This window comes from Astyanax mexicanus, chromosome 1, assembly GCF_023375975.1.
Source record: "Astyanax mexicanus isolate ESR-SI-001 chromosome 1, AstMex3_surface, whole genome shotgun sequence".
NCBI lineage: Eukaryota > Metazoa > Chordata > Actinopteri > Characiformes > Acestrorhamphidae > Astyanax > Astyanax mexicanus.
This window is the reverse complement of record NC_064408.1, coordinates 3,832,061-3,839,159: the sequence shown is the minus strand read 5'-3', so window position 1 is coordinate 3,839,159 and position 7,099 is coordinate 3,832,061. Positions and strand designations below refer to the sequence as shown.

Below are 7,099 nucleotides of genomic sequence, written 5' to 3'. Positions count from 1 at the left end.
TATATATATATATATATATATATATATATATATTCTTTTTTTTATTATTATTAAACACAAAATAAAGAACTACTGCAAGATTCTTATTATACCAGAATGTACAAAAATTGCCAAAAATGAAGATACAAGAGTTTGGCTTATTATTTCTTCCCTTTTATTTTTCACATTATATGTGTATATACAGCTCTGAATAAAAATAAGAGAGCACTTAAAAATGATGAGTTTCTTTGATTTTACCAAATTAAAAACCTCTGGAATATAATCAAGAGGAAGATGGATGATCACAAACCATCAAACCACCAAACTGAACTGCTTGAATTTTTGCACCAGGAGTAAAGCAGCATAAAGTTATCCAAAAGCAGTGTGTAAGACTGGTGGAGGAGGAGAACATGATGCCAAGATGCATGAAAAAAACTGTGATTAAAAACCACCAGGGTTATTCCACCAAATATTGATTTCTGAACTCTTAAAACTTTATGAATATGAACTTGTTTTCTTTGCATTATTTGAGGTCTGAAAGCTCTGCATCTTTTTTTGTATTTTTTTTTTTTTTTTTTTGGAATTTGGGAGAAATGTTGTCTGTAGTTTATAGAATAAAACAACAATGTTCATTTTACTCAAACATAAATCTATAAATAGTAAAATCAGAGAAACTGATTCAGAAACTGAAGTGCTCTCTTAATTTTTTTTCAGAGCTGTATAAGAACTACTGCAAGATTGACATTATGCCAGAATGTACAAAAAATGGCAAAAATGAGGATACAAGAGCAACACATTGGGGCTAATTTGTATTTAATATTATGGTCTGTTCTATTTCTATTCGACCGATCCACAAAGAAGTGATTTAAATGTGTTTTTTTATTATTATTACTATTTTTTCTTCCCTTTAATTTTTTTGTTGTTTACATTATGTGTGTATATATATGTAATATGTGTGCCTGCGATATCCCTGCACTGCTGTGTGTATTTAGGTCTGTTTATCCCGTTTGTTTGTTTCTTTCTTTGATTGTTTGATGGTTTGTTTGATGGTTTGTTGGGCTGTAAGTGGGTGTAGAGGGTTGAGATGTTGCACTAGCTGCTGAGCTCAGGCTCACAGAGAATGTGGATAAGATGATTGTTGAGCTCTGTTAGCTCTGTTAGCTTTGTTAGCTCTGTTAGCGGTAGCGCCACCCTGTCTGAAGCTAATGCGGGTCAGGCTAATGTGTGTGTGTGTGTGTGTGTGTTAGGGTTGTCGATGCTACTCCCTGTATCAGACCTGTATGGTCTCTAAATATTTTGGCACTAATGAGGGGTGTGATTACTTTCGCACAGCCTGGTTGTCGTGGTTCAGTGGGGGGGCGTGGTTCGTGTGATTGGTTTGAGGAGTGTTAGGGGATAAACCCTACAGGATGCAGTTTCAGTCTGTGTCCAGCGGGAGGCGCTTTCCTCACATTCATCATTGGTTTGGGCTGAGGGTCTTGCAGCTATGCAACAATTTCAGATTAAAATACGTTAAATTTTACACTTCTAACTATTTTAGAAGGTGAAAATTTTAAAATTGGCTTTGTCACAATCGATTTTACCGTGTTAGAATTCATTTCACAACGCTTGAATTGGTTTTAGCATGTTAATATTGATTTTATAATGGTAGGATTCATAGCAGAGGGTTAAAATCAATTTTAACCTGTTTAAAGGGATTTAAGCATGGGCCTATGGATTTCAAAATGTCAGGATTTTAGTTTTTAAAAATCTTTTTTTTTCTAAAAAGAAGTAAAATAAACACTTTATGTTAAAATTGATTTAGCAGGTTAGACACGAGTTTGCATTTGGTTTTAGCATGTTAGAAATAATTTTAAAATACTCTAATAAAACTCTTATCAATATCAAATCTTCTAATTGATTATAGTATAACAAACATTTTTGGAATTGGTTTCAGAATGCTGTAATTGATTTTAAACCGCTTGGATAGATTTTTGAATGGATCGAATGTTAGAATCAATTTTAACATAAATATTTTAGGATTAATTTTAGAATGCTAGGACTGATTTTGGACTGATAGGTTTGATTTTAGAATATTAGTACAGATTTCTGAATGGTAGAATTGGCATGATATTTTATTTGCTTCTATTTTAGAACTGATTTTAGAATGTTGCAGTCGATTTTAGCATGCTAGAATCAATTCTGTCATATTAGGAACTCTTTTAGAATTCATTTCTGAATGTTTAAGGATAAAGTTTCAGGTGTAGAATGTTAGATTCAGCTTTATACCAATTAGATTTTCTCACTTTGAATGTTGTAACTAATTTAAAAAGTGTACTTTTATAAAAATGACTGAAATCATGCACTACTTGTACTGTTTACAATTTGCTTAATCCATTTTAGTATTCCTCTTTTGTTCTCTTTTCTTTGTTTTCTCTTATTTTCAGACTGACTTAAGCATCATACATTCATACAAATGAAGAATTGAATCAAATTAAATGTTAATTTTTGATTAATCACTGTTAGTTAATTCATGGTTGTTTTAAAATTAGCTGAAGTGAACGCAGCTTTCTGGACGTTCACAGGCCCCTCAGCATAAACCAATATGAATCCAGGAGGACTGGGTTCAGTACCGGGTGCAGGGTACTTGGCGGGGTACTATGCGGGGTACTGGGACGCGTGTGTTGTGTGATTTGTCCGTGGAAAATGATGTCAGCACTTTAGTGACCTCACCGTTTTTTGGGTGCAGGTTGGCGAAATCTACCTGTGAGGTAACAGACGGGCAAACCTTCCAGGCCATGTGCTCCAGCGCAGACAATCAGAGGAGGAACGTGCACTAATGTTCTAGCAGAAGTATTAGCATTGTTAGCTAGCTAGCTAAGCCACTGCAAACTTTCCAGCTTGGCTTGATTTCTGCGTGCCTGAGCTAATGCGGGTTTAAGAAGCGTCTACTGGGGTCATTTTTTTGGCTGAATGGGGAATCAGTTGTCTGAAGTTAGTCTCCAGTATCGCTTAACGACTAGCTTTCGGTACCGACCGCTAGTGCTAACGTACTCTTGCAAAAATCCAGTGGCGGTATATAAGCATGGACGCCTTGGCGCCTTTTCGGACTCGGAACGTATTAATTTGGTAGCCTTGCCCCTTTCTCCCAGACCATGCCCAAGCATACTGTAGTCTCAGACTGCCTTCATTGAGTTTACAAAACACACAAGCGGAGGAGGAACGTGCACTAACGTTCTAGTAGAAGTATTAGCATTGTTAGCTAGCTAGCTAAGCCATTGCAAACCTTCTAGCTTGGCTTGATTTCTGCGTGCCTGAGCTGATGCAGGTTCTGCAAGTGTCTATTTGGGTCGTTTCTGAATGGGGAATCAGTTGTTTGAAGTTAGTCTCCTGTATCGCTTAACGACTAGCTTTCGGTACCGACCGCTAGTGCTAACGTACTGTTGCAAAAATCCAGTGGCGGTATATAAGCATGGACGCCTTGGCGCCTTTTCGGACTTGGAACGTACTCATTTGGTAGCCATGCCCCTTCTCACAGACCATGCCAGTAGCTTAGCAAGCTAGCTAACTAACTTAGCTAGCTAGCTAGCTAAGCTACTGCAAACTTTCCTGAGCTAATGCAGGTTCTCCAAGCGTCTATTTTGGTTGTATTTTAACTGAATGCTGAGCGAGTTCTTTGAAGTTAAGCTCTTGTATCGTTTTATGACTAGCTTTTGGTACTGACCGCTAGCGCTAATGACTAGCTTTTGGTACCGACCGCTAGCAATAACGTACTGTTGCAAAATTCCAGTGACGGTATATAAGCATGGACGCCTTGGCTCCATTCCCCTCCGAACTCGGAACCTACTCATTTGGTAGCCCTGCCCCTTCTCTCAGACCATGCCCGTAGCTTAGCAAGCTAGCTAACTAACTTAGCTAGCTAGCTAAGCTACTGCAAATTTTCCTGAGCTAATGCAGGTTCTCCAAGCATCTATTTTGGTCGTATTTTGACTGAATGCTGAACCAGTTGTTTGAAGTTAAGCTCTTGTATCGATTTATAACTAGCTTTCGGTACTGACCGCTAGCGTTAACATACTGTTGGAAAATTCCAACATACAGTAATGTTCTTGGAGAAGTATTAGCATATTAGCATAACTTTCCGGCTTTGCTTGTTTCTACAAAGCTAATGCAGGTTCTGCTAGTGTCTCTTTGTGCAAGTTGTTTAAAGTTAGCCTACTGTATCCCTGTACAACCTGCTTTGGGTACCAACAGCTAATGCTAACGTTATGCTAATGCTAATGCTATGTCCGCCATGTTGACAAATTTGCAACCAGAGTCTCTGCCCTTATTCCAGACTAATCTCAAGTGTCTCAGACCGCCTGCATTGAGTTTACAGTGTAGCCTAAAGTACCAGAAGCAGTTTATCCTTTAAGCTAACAACTTTTGGTTAGTAGAATGTTTTCTGAACGTTACATTTAGCGTTCTTAGAATGTTATTTTCTGGATGTTTCTAGAATCTTTTTATTTATTGCTTTGAACTTTCTGTAACGTCATCGAGTTAACGACACTTCAAAGCGTCCAGTTTTTATTTAGTTTTAACTTTTAACATTTCCCTAATGTTGGTATACGTCTAGTTGGGAATGCTATGTGAGAAGCGGTCTAATAACGTTTTAATGCAAACCATTGTTACGTCACAAGTTTTCAGAATGTTCTTGGAACGTCATTTCCGTAACGTTACAGGTTAACATTTCTGGTACCTTTTCAAAAGGTTGCTAAACATTCTTTTAACATTTTCTAACATTAGCTGGATGCTCCCTATAATAAAGGTGATTGGTCTGTTCTAGACAAGGCTGCCGCCTGTCAATCACTTGATGATGTAGCCCCGCCTACTTGTTGCAATATAGAAGAATAACACTGTTGGAATTGTTGGATACTGGAGAGAAAAAGACAGTTTAGAATAGAGAAATTTGATGTGAGATGGGAAATGGGCGGGGCTTTTTTATGTAATTAAAACATATGGGAATGGTTGGAGCTACCCGTCATTCTGCAACCAGCCAGCAGAGGCGCTAGACTTGTGGTGGCTTTATGTTTAAGAGACTTTTGAGAGACGTTGCGCTGTCCATGCTTATGTACAGTTACTGTAAAAACCTGCAAGACAATGCTAGTCCACGGGTGTAAAACAGCTAGCTAGCGATATAGCCTATAGGCTAACTAACGTTACGTTACGTTCTAGGCTAACTACCTTTAGCGGCCAGGCTTCTTTCAGTATGGCAATACTGTGTGAATGAGATAATTCAGTACATGTGCTTCAGAGTTTTAAAGTGTGAAACACGTAAGTCCTTTAAAAAAAAAAAACGTTGTTTACGACTTCAGACGACACTTTAGACTTTAAACGTGAAATACCACCGACTACATCCTGATACGACTAAATCATTCACATTTTATCAGCCAATCGATTTCCTCCACCAACGACAGATTCTGGTTTGGGTTGAAGTTGTGTAGTTCAAGTGATTTAATTCCTTTTCAAATGCAATACTGAAAAAAAAAACTGCTTTCTAATAAAAGTCCTTATTTCACCAAAAACGTTTCCTGTGTTGTTTATTATTACGAAATGTAGGGTATTAAAAGGGTCATTTTTTATCTTTTTTCAACTTCTGTTACTGGCACTCACTCCTGTTACTGGAACTCACTCCTGTTACTTGCACTCACTCCTGTTACTGGAACGCATTCCTGTTACTGGCACTCACTCCTGTTACTGGAACTCACTCCTGTTACTGGAACGCATTCCTGTTACTGGCACTCACTCCTGTTACTGGAACGCACTACTGTTACTGGCACCCACTCCTGTTACTGGAACGCATTCCTGTTACTGGCACTCACTCCTGTTACTGGAACGCACTACTGTTACTGGCACCCACTCCTGTTACTGGCACTCACTCCTGTTACTGGCACTCACTACTGTTACTGGCACTCAGTCCTGTTACTTATGTTTTAAGTAACAGGACTGAAAGTAACAGGAATGAGATTTTAGCCTAGAATTATAGCCAATAGCGTAAGCACACTGAGCACATTCTAGTGATTTTTTCCAAAATTTCTATTTAAAAAAATAAACCAATAAGATGTAAGAATTAATTTAGGTAACAGGACTGAGTGTTGAGATTGAGCTCCTCAGTCATCGTTACAATAAGATCAAATATACAGAAAAACTAATGAGGGAACTTCGGGAATTTTATTCTTCAGAAGAACCAACTTCCTATTGTAGATGTCACTTCCTGTTGTAGATGTGACTTCCTGTTGTAGAATGTTCCAGATGTTTCAGATGATCAGGGTAATGTGTTACAGTAACAGGACTGAGTGAAACCACAACACAGTGACACAACTAAAATGTGTATTTTAACCTTAAAATAATGAATTTATTATGAAAATATATTTTTAAGCATAGATGGGATTTAGAGTCACACAACAATGCAAAAAAATACATCTCTGAATGATTTTAATAATTATATTTCATGGTAAAGTTTATAGTTAGAGAGTGGGGTAACAGGTATAAAATGCTATTTTTATTCATTGTTCTAAGTAGTTTTTATTAATGTTTTTAATTACATATCTTACTTTTGCAATTAGGCCAGTGTACAATAATAAAATGTATTTTAAAGTTATTTTGTGTGCACATTTATACATGTAATTTCGTGAAGACAGAAATGGCACAGATTCAGTGGAATATGCCAAAAAAAAATTATTTTGCTTTTGTTGGAGTAACTGCATCTACTGTCCAGGGAACACTTTTTTTTACTAGATGTTGGATTTACATTGCTTTGAGAATGTATAATGCTTTATTGTTAGTTTATAGGAATAGAACTGTGGCTAATGACTCCAGCAGATCTGAATATAACAGCATATCTAAATGAATAGAGCCAGAAGGTAACATAGACACAGAGGCACCTTGAAACACTGGCATTTACCCACTCCACCAACCACAAATCTAAGATACTTATAACTAATTAAAGCTATAAAATATTAAGCCAGTTTACTTGTTATGAACAAGCTGATATTTTAAGTAATTGGAAGAATATCAATTACAGTAACTACAAAAGTTAGAAACAAATATTATGATTATTATAATTGTTATAATTATAAGGGCCATTAAATTCAGTATATAAGTT

General features: G+C 36.9%; 1 long non-coding RNA gene across 1 annotated transcript; it reads left to right on the top strand.

The window, feature by feature from the left end:
- Positions 1–5,519, top strand: LOC111191421 (uncharacterized). Its single transcript, XR_007425020.1, has 2 exons — positions 1–3,581; positions 3,916–5,519. It is a non-coding gene; the product is annotated as an uncharacterized LOC111191421 (long non-coding RNA).
- Positions 5,520–7,099: the final 1,580 nt, after the last annotated feature.